Source organism: Sesamum indicum, linkage group LG8, assembly GCF_026168435.1.
Source record: "Sesamum indicum cultivar Baizhima isolate 11 linkage group LG8, ASM2616843v1, whole genome shotgun sequence".
NCBI classification, from domain to species: Eukaryota; Viridiplantae; Streptophyta; class Magnoliopsida; order Lamiales; family Pedaliaceae; genus Sesamum; species Sesamum indicum.
Genome location: NC_142664.1, coordinates 1441554 through 1455289, shown reverse-complemented (window position 1 = coordinate 1455289; position 13736 = coordinate 1441554). Strand labels below are relative to the sequence as shown.

General features: G+C 36.5%; 5 non-coding genes across 5 annotated transcripts; all 5 read right to left on the bottom strand.

The window, feature by feature from the left end:
* Window positions 1–7753: 7753 nt before the first annotated feature.
* On the bottom strand, window positions 7754–7861 carry LOC148787092 (small nucleolar RNA snoR97). The gene has a single exon (XR_016067098.1). It is a non-coding gene; the product is annotated as a small nucleolar RNA snoR97 (small nucleolar RNA).
* Window positions 7862–8210: 349 nt separating this feature from the next.
* LOC148787091 (small nucleolar RNA Z278) lies at window positions 8211–8329 on the bottom strand. The gene has a single exon (XR_016067104.1). It is a non-coding gene; the product is annotated as a small nucleolar RNA Z278 (small nucleolar RNA).
* Window positions 8330–8398: 69 nt separating this feature from the next.
* On the bottom strand, window positions 8399–8493 carry LOC148787090 (small nucleolar RNA Z223). Its single transcript, XR_016067100.1, has one exon. It is a non-coding gene; the product is annotated as a small nucleolar RNA Z223 (small nucleolar RNA).
* A 107-nt stretch (window positions 8494–8600) lies between these two features.
* Window positions 8601–8693, bottom strand: LOC148787089 (small nucleolar RNA U36a). The gene has a single exon (XR_016067079.1). It is a non-coding gene; the product is annotated as a small nucleolar RNA U36a (small nucleolar RNA).
* Window positions 8694–8940: 247 nt separating this feature from the next.
* Window positions 8941–9092, bottom strand: LOC148787088 (small nucleolar RNA snoR134). The gene has a single exon (XR_016067118.1). It is a non-coding gene; the product is annotated as a small nucleolar RNA snoR134 (small nucleolar RNA).
* Between the last annotated feature and the right edge of the window lie 4644 nt (window positions 9093–13736).

Below are 13736 nucleotides of genomic sequence, written 5' to 3'. Positions count from 1 at the left end.
GACGATGATGGGTCTCCCCTTTATGTTTTTAGAGGGGGTTCATCAAAACCTCTTGACATAGGGGGCCTTTCGGGCCTTTTTTTGTAGATGGGGACTGCATGATGTCATTTTTCTGGGAGGTTCTTGGTTTTCACTATAGACAGGTGTCTTCTAAAGATTCAAACAGGGAGGTTCTCTTGGCTTTCTTGGAAAATGAGGGGAGTACCCCTCTGAAATTCCTTGATGTATGAATTCTTTTTTTATAGAATGTATCTTTAAACTTTTCCATAAGTGAGTATTTGAGCAGTATATTAAGAAACATGTATTTACAAAAAGTAATGAAGTATAATATGGATGAGGGCTTAGGACAGGATCTTTAGGGTGTCCCTTTAGTGATGGAAACCTGCATGATCTTTGGGAGGGGCTTACTCCGAAACAAACTTTTATGCCTCATTTTCATAAATGTAATGCATCGTACCTTTTTGAAGAGAGAGCTTTTACGGGCAAGGCTTGTAGGGACATATCCCTTAGGAAGACGGTCTTCGGAGGGGCCCTTATGGAGGGCCTATAGAAGGGTGCCCTTTAGGAGGGCATTTTTTTTGGGGGGGGGGGGGGGTCTTTCGGGAGAACCTATGGGAGGATGCCCTTCAGGAGGACACTTTTAGGAGGGGTCCTTCGGAAGGACTTATTGGAGGATGCCATTCAAGAGGATTTTTTTAAGAGGGGTCCTTCAGGAGGATTCGTTGTAGGGTATCTGATATATGTTGGAGATAACTTTCTTCATGAGTAGTATTTCTTAAGGTTGCGAATATTCCATGGTCGTGCTATAGGACGTCCTTTAGGGTCTTCCAGTTCATAGGCACCTCATCCTATTGCTGTTGTGACCTTGAAGGGCCCTTCCTAGGTGGGATCCAATTTTCCCACTAGTTTTGATGCACCTACCCTTCGTAACACGAGGTCACCTACTTGAAGCCTTTGTATCTTCACCCTTCTGTTATGAGCATTGATCATGGTGCTTTCATAGCTTTAGTTTCAAATGAAAGCTCTTTCCCTCAATTCTTTGATGAGGTCCAAGTTTTCCTTTTGCAACTCCGTGTTGTTTTCTTCTGAGAAATGCAAATCCTGTATGAGGGCACCCCCAACTCCACTGGGATAATTGCTTTAGTCCCGTATACCATGGTGAAGGGACTTTCTCCTGTGGATCCTCTAGGGGTTGTGCAGTGTGCCCATAAGACACTAGTTGGTTCTTCTATCCAATTTCCTTCAACCCGTTCCAGACGTATCTTAATCCCTTGAACAAGTATTCGATTGGTGACCTCTACTTCTCCGTTAGCTTGGGGATGCGCCACTGATGTAAACCTTTGTTTGATATGCAGACCTTTATACCAGTCTTATATTTTATGGACTTGGAATTGTCGGTTGTTATCGGAGATTATCCAAAGCGGCAAATGATGTGCCTCCATATGAATTTCATCACTTCCGTTTCTGTGATGTGGGCGAGTGGCTCAGCTTCCACCCACTTGGTGAAGTAGTCAATGGCTACTAGCAGAAATTTTCTTTGGCTGGGTGCTAGGGGGAATGGTCCCACAATGTCTATTCCTCATTGTGTGAAGGGGCAGGGTGATAACATGGTCCTAAGGGGTTCTGTAGGTTGATGTATAACCAAATAATATTTTTGGCACTTCTCGCATTTGGTCACCAACTGCTTTGTATCATGCTTCATGGAGGGCCAAAAGTACCCCGCCCGCAGTGCTTTGTTGACGAGCATGGGGGTGCCCACATGTGCTCCGTAGCAGCCACTATGTATTTCCCTCAGGATATAGATCACTTCGAGTTGAGATAGATATCTAAGCAAATAATGTGTGAAGGACTTTTTGTAGAGGACTCCTCCCTACAAAAGGAAATGAGAGGTTCGGGCTTTGAGCCTGGCAGCCTCCTACCGAGCACTGGGAAGGAGTCCCTCCTCTAACCATCGGATGACGGGGGTCCTCCAATCGTTCGAGGAGGATACAACTTGGATGCAAATTTGTATTCTCGATTGAGGGAGGTATTGTACGCTGATTCGCCTCGTTCTACAGTCCTCAAAAGCACTAGCTAATTTGGAGAGGTAATCAACCTTTACGTTCTCCTCTCTTGAAATTTGAATGATTTGAAAGCTGTCAAACTCTTTCTTAAGTTATGTTATCTGTTGGAGATATTGGATTATGTTCTCTTCTTTAGCTTCATAAGAACCTTGTATTTGGTTGATGATCAATTGGGAGTCTGAATAGGCTATCACATGCCTGGCTCCTACATCTCGCACCATTCTAAGTCCCGCAACCAGTGCTTCGTATTCAGCCTTGTTGTTGGAGGCTTTGAATCCGAATTTGACAGCGAATTCCATGTCTTCTCCTTAAGGCGAGGTGAGGACTATGCTTGTGCCACTATCCTGAAAGATGGAGGACTCGTCCACGTGTAACAGCCATTTTTTGACTTGGGAGGTATCCTCTTCAAGTGCTCCTGTAGTCTCAGAGATAAAATCAGCCAGGGCTTGAGCTTTGATGGCGATTCTGGGTATGTATGAGATGTTATATTCGCTTAGTTCCACAGCCCATTTCACCAATCCCCCTGAGGTATCTGGTTTGTCTAGCGTTTGTTTTAAGGGTAAGATGGTTTTCACACAGATAGGATGTGAAACAAAATAGGGGCACAACCTCCTAGCAGTGGTAACCAATGCGAGGGCGATCTTTTCTATGGGTGTGTGTCGTTTTTCTGCTCCATTGAGGACCTTGTTGACATAATAAATCGGCATTTATTTTCCTCCCTCTTCGCGAAGCAGCACGTTGTTGATAGCTTGAGGGGTGGTTGATAGATAGACATAAAGGGCATTCCTTGGGGAAGGCTTCACCAGCAGGGGGAACCCTTCTAGATATTGTTTGAGTCTCTCGAATGCTTGTTGGCAGGAATCATCCCACTTGAAATCTTTCGCCTTCCGGAGCGTTTTGAATAAAGGTAGGCTTTTCTGTGCTGATTTAGAAAGGAATCGGCTCAGTGCTGTTATCCTTCCTGTCAAACTTGGTACTTCATTGATGTTGGAGAGGCCTTCATATCTAGGATGGCCTTAATTTTAAGGAGGTTGGCTTCGCTTCCTCCTTGGGTGACCATAAATCCCATAAAACGCCCTCTCTTCACTCCAAATGCACATTTTCTAGAATTGAGTTTCAATGGATACTTTCTTAAGACAATAAATGTCTCCTCTAGGTCTGCCACATGGTCTTATGTTTCTTTGCTCTTTACAAGCATATTGACCACGTAGACTTCCATGTTCCTTCCAAGCTGGGGGTGGAATATTTTGTCCACCAAGCGTTGATAGGTAGCTTCGGCATTCTTCAAGCCAAACGACATGACTACATAGCAGAAGGTCCCGAAACAGATGTAATGAAGCTGACTCTTTTGCGGTCTTTGGGAGCCAGCATTATTTGATGGTACCCTTGTGAGGCATCCATCATGCTTAGGAGTCCACATCCGAACGTAGAATCTACCAGTTGATCGATTCGAGGGAGGGGGTAAAAGTCTTTGAGGCAGGCCTTGTTGAGATCTCTGAAGTCGATGCACATTCGCCATTTCCCTCCGAGCTTAGGTACTAACGCCATGTTCGATAGCCACTCAAGGAATTATATTTCCTCAATGTGGCCAGTTTCCAGTAGTTTGTCTACCTCTGCTTGAATAATCTTGTCCTTCTCAAGCCCAAATGTCTCTTCTTTTGCTTCACTAATTTTATGCGAAGATTGATGTTAAGATGATGTGTTATGACATTAGGATCAATTCCTTCTAAGTCTTATGGTGTCCATGCAAAGATGTCTGGTTGCGGTGTAGGCATTCGATTATGTCCTTGCGTGTGGTTCCTTCTAGTTGAGAACCAATGCGTGTGAATTTTTCGGGATCTCCTGGTACAATCTCAATTCTCATTAGTTCTTCCATTGGTTGGACCTTGGCGAATGCTTCCCCCCCTTCACCATTTTCGGTATTGCCTTTTCGCATTTACTGTGGGGTACTTCCTCATTGTGCCCGCTAAAAGGTGTCCCCTTGTTATACTGGTCACAGGACACCACTTTATCTTGATTGTTGGAAGGTGTCTCCTCAGGATCTTTATCCCTGCTTCACTTTTGTCCTCTACGTATAGTTTCCACATAGCATTTGCATGATTGGAGGGGATCTCCCTGTACTTCTCCTACGCCTACTGATATAGGAAATTTGATTTTCATGTAGTAGGTGGATATCACGGCTTGGAAAGCATTGAGGGTAGGTCCCCGAGGATGACATTATAGGTCGAAGGGTTATCCACCACCTGAAATTTTAGTAGGCAGGTTCTTTGAGTGGTTTCGCTGTCCAAAGTCAGAGGGAGGGAGACCATACCTCTAGGGTGGACTACCTCTCCTACAAACCCGTAAAGGGATGTATTCACCGGCTCCAAGGGGTATCCCCTACCTGCATTTGATTGTATGCCTCTCCAAACAATATGTCCGTAGAACGTCTTGAATCTATGACAATGCGTCCCACTTCGTAGTTAGCTAGTAGCACGGTGATGACTAGAGCGTCGTTGTCGAGGCTTTTAGGACCCGAACGTTCGACCCTCCTAAATTAGATGAGGGGGGCGTCTTCCATGGTGCCAACATCCCAGACTTGTTTTATGATTGTGCCATGCACTTCTCTAATTTGAGCTTTTCTGGTATGACGGGAGTCACCTCTCTGTGGTTCGCCTATGATCATCCGTATGACCCCCTTCCGAGGGGGATTGTTGGCTTGTGTCTCCTTTCAAAGATATTTTTGCGTTCTTCATTGAGTGAAGGTTCCGGGGGACAGACCTTCACCTCTTTTCCTTGAAAGAATCGGTATGTCTAGGGAATGCAATGAAGCGTGAAATAAAAAAAAATTAAAACTAGTTCGAAAGGGTGTTCCCTTTGAAATTTTCAGGCATTTGGTATTTGTCAAAAGCATAATAATAACTATATAAACATGCTAGACATGTGGCTAGAGGATGAAACAAAAAGTATAGAAACATAATATGAAACTTTACCTTTTGTTTCTTTAGAAGAACTGCAACGTGCATTGTTCCCTTTATGTTCCCCCGTTCCATTCACTTGAGAATTCCAATTAGAATTCCTCTAAGTTGTCCACACCACAAAATGGAAAGATATAGTTCTTTTTCTATTGCTAGATAGAACAAAGAACAAGAATTTTCTATTGCTAGATAGAACAAAGAACAAGAAGAAAAACAATTACAAACACAACACAATAGTTTAGTACTTTTGGATTGTTTTATGTTCTAATTTGAAACTAATTCAATATAGAACGAAAAGGAGAATATTTTTTAGAGAAAATTGAGAGCAAATTCGTGGCTTTGGTGGTGGTTATGTTGGATATGTTTGTAGTTTTGTATATCACATACAATTAAACTCAAAATTCAATAGCTACTAAGTTTGCCTCCAAAGCAACCAATACAACCACATGCATATAACCTCCAACCATGATGAAAGAACTCATTCATCATGTTCATCATGGTGAGGAGTTTCAACTCCTTTTTAACTTGTTCTAACCACCCCAGATGGGCTTGGACTTCAAATATGCACCGGGCTTGATTTAATCAAATCAAATCAAGCCTAACAAAAGTCCATTGGACAATAATTAATTAAATTAATTTTAACCCAACTAAGTCCGATAATTCATTTAACCCAATTAAATAAATCTAAGTCCAAATAGCCAAACCTAATAAATTAATCCAATTCATTAATTTTGAGCCATCCATCAAATGGATTGTTAAATAAATGATCCAATAATTTATATATATTATCCTTGAATTAATCTAATCCAATTAAATTAATTCGTTTCTTCTCGAATTAATTCCAAATTAATTTCATCAATTCCATAGTGATTTATGTGTGATTTTTTAAGTTCACCCTTAGCTTTGCAATTAAATTGGCCATTGTGTCCAACAAAATGATTAATTAAATTCAATTTAATTAATTTATTTTCAATTAACCATTAATAAAAAATTTCCGTCACCATAGGTGGCCGTCTAGCAACGGTTCATGGCACTAGAGATTAGGTGAATGTTGGAGTGAACATTTAGGCTCCCGAGTACCATACGGGTACGGTCCTTCCATCATTTATCTCTTGATCTAAGTTTAGGGCATTGAATTGGGCGTAGGTGAATTGCTTTATGAATTATTATATTTTAAAAAATAAATGAAAGTAAATCGCTAATTTTTTTATAAGATAATAATTTATACATTTATAATATCACAGGAATTACTTTCTTTTTTTCTTAAATTCTGAATTTTGCATCGGACTTCAATTAAAGGGTTCCAACACTGTCTCAAACTTTTCATATAGTTCATTGTATTTTTTAGAATTGTATAAAAAAATATAGAGTATTATATTTGTATAATTAATTTATTATATTTGTATAATTAATTAATTGAATATAATTAATTTAATAAAAATAAAATTAAAAAAATAAAAAGTTAATACACTAATTGTGAATTTGTGAATTGAATTCAATCCAATTCACAATTGTGAACTCATGTCGTGGATGACATCCACCACATGAATTGTCATCCCCGACATGAAGTCGCGGATTGATCAATCCGCGATTTGTTAACTCTTTTTTAAAAAAAAAATAATTTTTAAATTGAGTCGCGAATTACATTTCCAGTTCAACATATTTATATTATTATTTAAATAAATAATATTTATATAATTTATTTTTTAGTAATATTTAAATAATTAACTCAAAGTTTCTCTCTTCATATCAAGTCTCTCTTATTTTCTCTCTTGAAACTCCTCTCCATGGATATTTTATGTTATCCTCAAACTAATTAATAGTGCGTTTTGAAATTTTATTTCTTCTATTGGGTCTAACTCTTTCTAGCAAAAGAGTTAGATCCATCTTTCCACAACGCAGTGTGAATTAATTTTAGAGAAATTCTACACTTAAACCCTCTAAGTAATGAAGTATTTGAAATCAATGCATGCAGCCAATTGAAAACAAAAACAAGGTATAGCTTTGTGGTTACGTTTTCTGTTTGTTTTCGTTCATTGTTTGCTATGCAGCCCATATTTCATTTGTATGTTTCTGCATTTTATTTGCACCAAAAGCCCAATTTTGATTTCATTTTCATTCCATTTGTTTTTTATTAATAATTTTTCACACTTTTGCCACGCTACCGGGCCAATATGCTCCCTTTCAGTAAATACCACAGGACAATTACAAGAAAGAAAAGGAAAATAACCTCTACCTCAGCACAAATTCAAGTAAAGATCCAAAGTCGCAGAAATGAATTGCAAAGAGAGACGACAAACCATACATTATACATCTGAACACCATATCAGGTTTAGGAAACAAATGTCATCACTTGGAACTGAGATCCTACTAGCGAACTCAAAATGAATTTTATTTTTCTCAAAAACTCATGATAAGAATTCAAGTAAAATTGCAACAGATTCCTAAAAGCTTAAATCTACAATGCTTCCAGAAGAAGCACAAAGGGCAGGTGGTATTATAACACATGACCAAGTTACATGGCTTCTTCAGGATGAACTGACGGCAACCTGCATTATGATTCAATGATACAAGTCTTCACATGAATCTTTTGCATGCCAACCCCACCAAGCTTCATCCCAACAGAACAGTAAGAGATTCATAAATGTTTCAGCTACAAAGTAAAACTTATCACAGGAAGCAAACTAATAGTTAAAATGAATAGAAATCAAAAACATTTTTCATTTATAGTTGGCATGTAGTGCTGTTATTTAACTCAATCTCGTTGGAATTTTCAAGAGAAGAAGCTGATGACAACACAACGATATTCGAGTTTGTCAGACCCTAAACCCCATGCTCATATTACGGGCAAGAGTATAGTTAAACTCAATCACAAATTTACAAATATCATTGATACTTCTACAACATTTAATCCAAACAAATGTACAATTTTTTAAACGAAAGATGCAAGCTTCAAAACTTTTCTCAATTGCCTCAGTAAATGGATTTTGATCATTTGCAATGTAGATCCACCAAGGAGGTTCCCCCTGCAAAGGCAGGGACTTGGCTTCACTACGCTCATATACTATCCAACGTAGCATCATTGGCGAAGTTGCACCCCTTAAGACATTGAAAATAAACGACTATGATTGAAATCAACTTCTTATGAATTCAACAGAATAAAAAAAAATTAGCAATTTGTATTCACATAGCCTCAGAAATTTCAAGTGTTTTCAGGGGATGTTGTAGCAACCCCAAGTAGGTTTTTCCTGCAAATCAGGGACTTGCGATCAGCTACACCTCAATTAAGTGGATTAGCTCATCACTGACTGCAAAAATATAAAATTGAAAAAACCCTTTTAACAACAGACTTCACAAAGAATCCACAAAAATACAGTTGAGCAGCTCAGAAGTTTAAACAGCTTTATCAATCAAGAATTTTCTGAAGCAGAACTGGCATAATTAAGCTGTAAAAACAATCATCACAGCCACGAATATTTCAAATCCAATTTAATTAACTGAAATAAAATATAAATATACATATTCATATATATAGATATATATGTACATATGTATAAAATAACAAATTGATTTAGACTGTTGGCTCATATCAAGAAATTCAACCATTTTTTTTCTAATTATGCTTCATGGAATATAAATCTCAGAAGCGCGGATAATGCATTAATCACAGCCAAAACAAAATCCTGTATGAAAACAAACCCTCATCTTTAAAAGCTGAAATTTCTTATATATAGCGGATATTTTTAGAGGTAAAACAATGGGAAAAAAGTGAATACCCCCACGTGAAAACCGCATCAAATTTTTGCCTCTATGACTAGCCCTTTTTTCATTAATTAGTGAAATTATCAGAAAAAAAGCTAAAGGTGTGGAAAGGCAAATAAATATGAAAAATACAATAGATTTCCAACATAGTGAAAAAAATATGTGGCCGTCGATTTGACACAGATAAGCCGTGGAAGAAAAGGTACAGTGCGACAAATCTGCAACACTTGACGGCATCGATGTTGCACGAGCATTGGGGCTTCTTTCTTCAGCTATAAATTTTCAGAGGAGCCCGGGAGGCTACGTGCAAATCTCACTCATAGGTACAGAAATTCATGCCCTAAATAAAGTATAAGAGTTGGTATTAGATCTGAACTGGTAGAGCAACGCTGAAACGGAACACAAAAGTTGGGCGATTTTTCAATTAGGGTTTGAGATAGAAGAACTGGCAAAAAGATTGTGTGAGGGTAGGCGACTGACCCTTGCGGTTTTACTGAGATTTTATAGAGATTTCATAGAGAAACCCTAAAGGCAACTGCTTCGAGACCGACTCTTTCGCTAATACAATAAAAATAATATTAATAAATATTTTATCTTATTCACCTCGAATAATTAAATTTTATATATTATTTTCTTAAATTTTTTAATTGCGAATTTAAGTTTAATTATAATATTTCATAATGTCTTACATATTTAAATTTTTTAATCATACATGTGAAAGGAGCAAGCGGATCATCCAAAGAACACACTAGCAGAAGCGAGGGACGAAAAACGTAAAATTAAATGTAAACCAGATGTACCAAAGGGGTGTAACCTTGTTATTTTCGAGCATTTGATGTAGTATGAAAAACAAATATGGGAGACTCGAAATTTTCATACGAGACGATGGTTATAAAAACATAAAAGATGCAAAATCTTAAAGACAAGGTAATCTATGTCGTTTGATTTTCAATCGGCCACTTGTTCACGCAAGATTCCAATGTAAATCCTCCAAAGATAATCCACACCATACCAGAACGAACGAGACATTGATCCATTTGTTAAAAGAGATCAATATCAAAATCTTACCAAGTGAGAAAGGGTAGAGGCAGCAAAAAATGAGAAAGGGAGAGAAGAGGAGTGTGTGTTCTCTACACCATTCACTATGTGTTGTTGAGTATTGTATAATTATTATTTGCAATACATATATATACCTTGTATAGATAATTGAAAATATGTTTAGATACATTCCACTTATCTACGAGATAACTCCTCCATCCATATGGTACGATTCAATCATGCCATATAGAGAGAGTTCTAATTATGGCCAAATTTGGAGTCAACTCTCCTTCCATCAATTGCCTAGTGAGCCTCAAATAATGGATCGAATTTATAAAATAAATTCAAGGCCTGCTGAATTTAATTGCATCCAATTTAATAAAATTTAACTAAATTGAGCCTAATATGTATTTAATCCAATTAAATACATAAGCTTAAAATGTAGCACCCCCTACTCGCTATATCTAATTATTACTATTTCATCCTTTTTTTAATCAGAACTCATTCTATAAGTAATTCTCTTTCAACCCGTAAAATAAATTTTAATTTATCAGCATAATATATATATATATATCACAAAAGGTATTAGATATCACCAAAAGTTTATATTTACCCCCACTAGATGTTCTCATATACATAACCTCAAGGAAAATCATACCACAATTTTAAACACAAATTCCGATAAAAGATCAGAATATTTAACAACCCAACAATCAAAAACTCTGGTTTTAGATGTCACGACTGACCCACCTAATAAAGACAACGGCACCGCTCAAAGTCCAATGTAGCTAATCAGTGTGACCTATCTCCTGAAAAGTACGTGGCAAGGAATGAACTGCGTACTCAATAAGTATAGTTGATCAGTCTATATATATATATATATATATATACACAGACAAAGATTCACGTACATGCAGTCACACCGACAATAGTCATTCGTTATACAGCAACATCAGATATAAGCAGTAATATATACTCACAACTGTAAACCAATCCACGACATAATATTAATTCATTATCATTTATTAGTTAAGGGCCCCACTTACTCTAGTTGGAGTACATCAGTCAATGGTTTCGCCTACCATCAGCATATCATATACAACACAGGATACCCGTTGTGTGAAATCCCCACACTTTTTTACTTCAGCTGTGTAGCAATATCAGCACAGGACATCACAACAAACATGGTACCCCCACACCACCCCAGTGTGTAGCTAACAGTACAGGATATTACCCGCTGCCCCGGAATATCTCGGTACCCTACGCGCCATGGTACCTAGCTTAAATCATATATTTTTCATATCTCATTTTCAATCACATTATCATCAATCACATTTTCATAAACCATTAATTGTGTTCCGAACTAGGTAAGTATCATCTTTTATTTCAACTCACAATCGTCATTCTATTCTTTATAATAATCACTTCCTCAATAACAACTCCCAATTTGATTTCATCAACAATCAATTATATGATTATCACATAATCATATCCCGCATATCTCTACATTACCATCACATATCACATAGTAACAATTTCACCAATATTATGATAATCTAACAAATAATCCACAACTAATTATATAAACAATCAATATACGAAAGCCACGCATAATAATATAAAGCCAAGTCCACGTTCGCATCCAAGAAACCAATATATATAATATATACAATACTACACATATAGATATATATATGTATAAATCCAATTAGCTATACTTACCTTATATCCCAAAATGCTTCGGTTTCACGAGGGAATGCTCAACCCTCTACTTTGTCGTCACGTCCTATAATAAAATATTATACGTATAATCAATATATATATACAATATCATAAAATTCTAAATAAACTATTATATAACATTCGTACATTTTCTACCAATTTTTTAGTATTCCACTTATATTAAAGTCCAAACCCCTATTCCATTTTATTTTAGATAACTATACTTTCTAAACTTCTCAATCATATAATTGATTTATCAACTAATTAAACCCCATATATATATATGTATAACTGTCGTTTTTAATAATATTCGTAAATTACATTACCACTGAAACCTTATTTTCTCTCTTTCATAACATTATATTCTTTAAATATAACTTTTTAAAATATTTCTATGAATTTTCTGTCAATTTATCGTTGCTATACAATTTAATTAAGCAATAATGCATAGAATTACATATTTGGTTAATCATTTCGATGGAATTGTATAAATTAGCTATAGTAATAATTAAATCTAATAAATCTAATAATTTAATTAACCAACTATATCATTTTTATATCAAATGTGATATTTAATACGACACTAATTTAAATAGCTAAAATAATAAAATACTCCGATTAAATAGTATATCGCTCAATATAAACTCTATTTAATAAAAAAACTAAGTAAATAATATAATTATATAAATTAATATAAATTAAAATACAAATCTTACCTCGCTGCGTGTCGCTGAAGAAGAAAAGAGAAATTGCAATTGAAGAATGAAATTTTGATTCCAGACACACATATATATATAGAGGTTGGGCGGTGGGTGATGGCCCACCTCCCTAATCCCTCTTTCCTTCTTTTTTTTTTTTTCTTTTCTTTTCTCTTTTTTTTTTAAATTTAATTTAATTTTTTCTTAAAATACTCATTACGTCCTTCCTAATTTTCTTAATTAATATAATTTGCTTTCAAATATTATAACAAACTCCAATTTAATTCGTTCAAGTTTTATTATATCCCAAATTCAATCTATAATTTATTTACTAATTAAATTTAAATTTCTAATAATTATCAATTAGTCTCCCAATTACGTGAAAAATTCTACGGATGTCACAATTCTCCCCTCCTAATAAAAATTTCGTCCCCGAAATTTAAATAACTTACCCGCTCAATGGAATAAATAGGGATACTTCTCTTTCATATGCTCTTCAACCTCCCAAGTCGCCTCCTTCGGGGAATGATGACTCCATCTCACTTTTACCATTGGTATATTTTTATTTCTTAATTTCTTTATATTTTTATCCAAAATCTCTACAGGTTCCTCCACATATGTTAACTCCTCGGAAATCTCTATCTCCGGCTCACGAATAATGTGGCTAGGATCAGACCGATATCGTCGCAACATCGAAACATGGAAAACATCATGTATTTGTGACAACTCTGCCAGTAACGCTGGTCGATATGCCAATGGTTCGATTCTTTCAATAATTTCATACGGTCATCTGCTACCACGTTCACTTTCCCTTGATAGAAGTCAATAATGCAATCATAATCCTTCAGCAGTTCTATCCATCTTCTTTGTCTCAAATTCAATTCCTTCTGTGTCAAGATATATTTCAAACTTTTATGGTCAGTAGGGATTTGAAATTTTTCTCCGTACAAATAATGTCTCCAGATCTTCAGTGCATGCACAATCGCGGCTAACTCCAAGTCATGTGTGGGATGATTTAACTCATGGTTCCCCAATTGGCGGGATGCATAAGCAATTACCTTTCCGTTTTGCATCAACACACATCCCAAACTCTATTTAGAAGCATTTGTATACACTATATATCCACCGCTACCAGACGGCAACACCAAAATCGGATTGGAGGTCAGTCTCTTTTTCAACTCATCAAAACTTTGTTGGCACTGTTCCGTCCACTGAAATTCTACCCCCTTTCTCAGTAACTTGGTTAGAGGACCGGCAATTATAGAGAAACCCTCAACAAATCTCCTGTAATATCCAGCCAACCCTAAAAAGCTTCGGACTTCAATGGCATTCTTTGACACTCTCTATTCCATAATGGCCTTTGCTTTTGAAGGGTCAGGTATAACCCTATCACCAGATACTACATGCCCGAGGAAAACCACCTGATTTACCCAAAATTCACATTTGCTTAACTTAGCATATAACTCCTTCTCTTTTAAAATCTGTAAGACTATCTT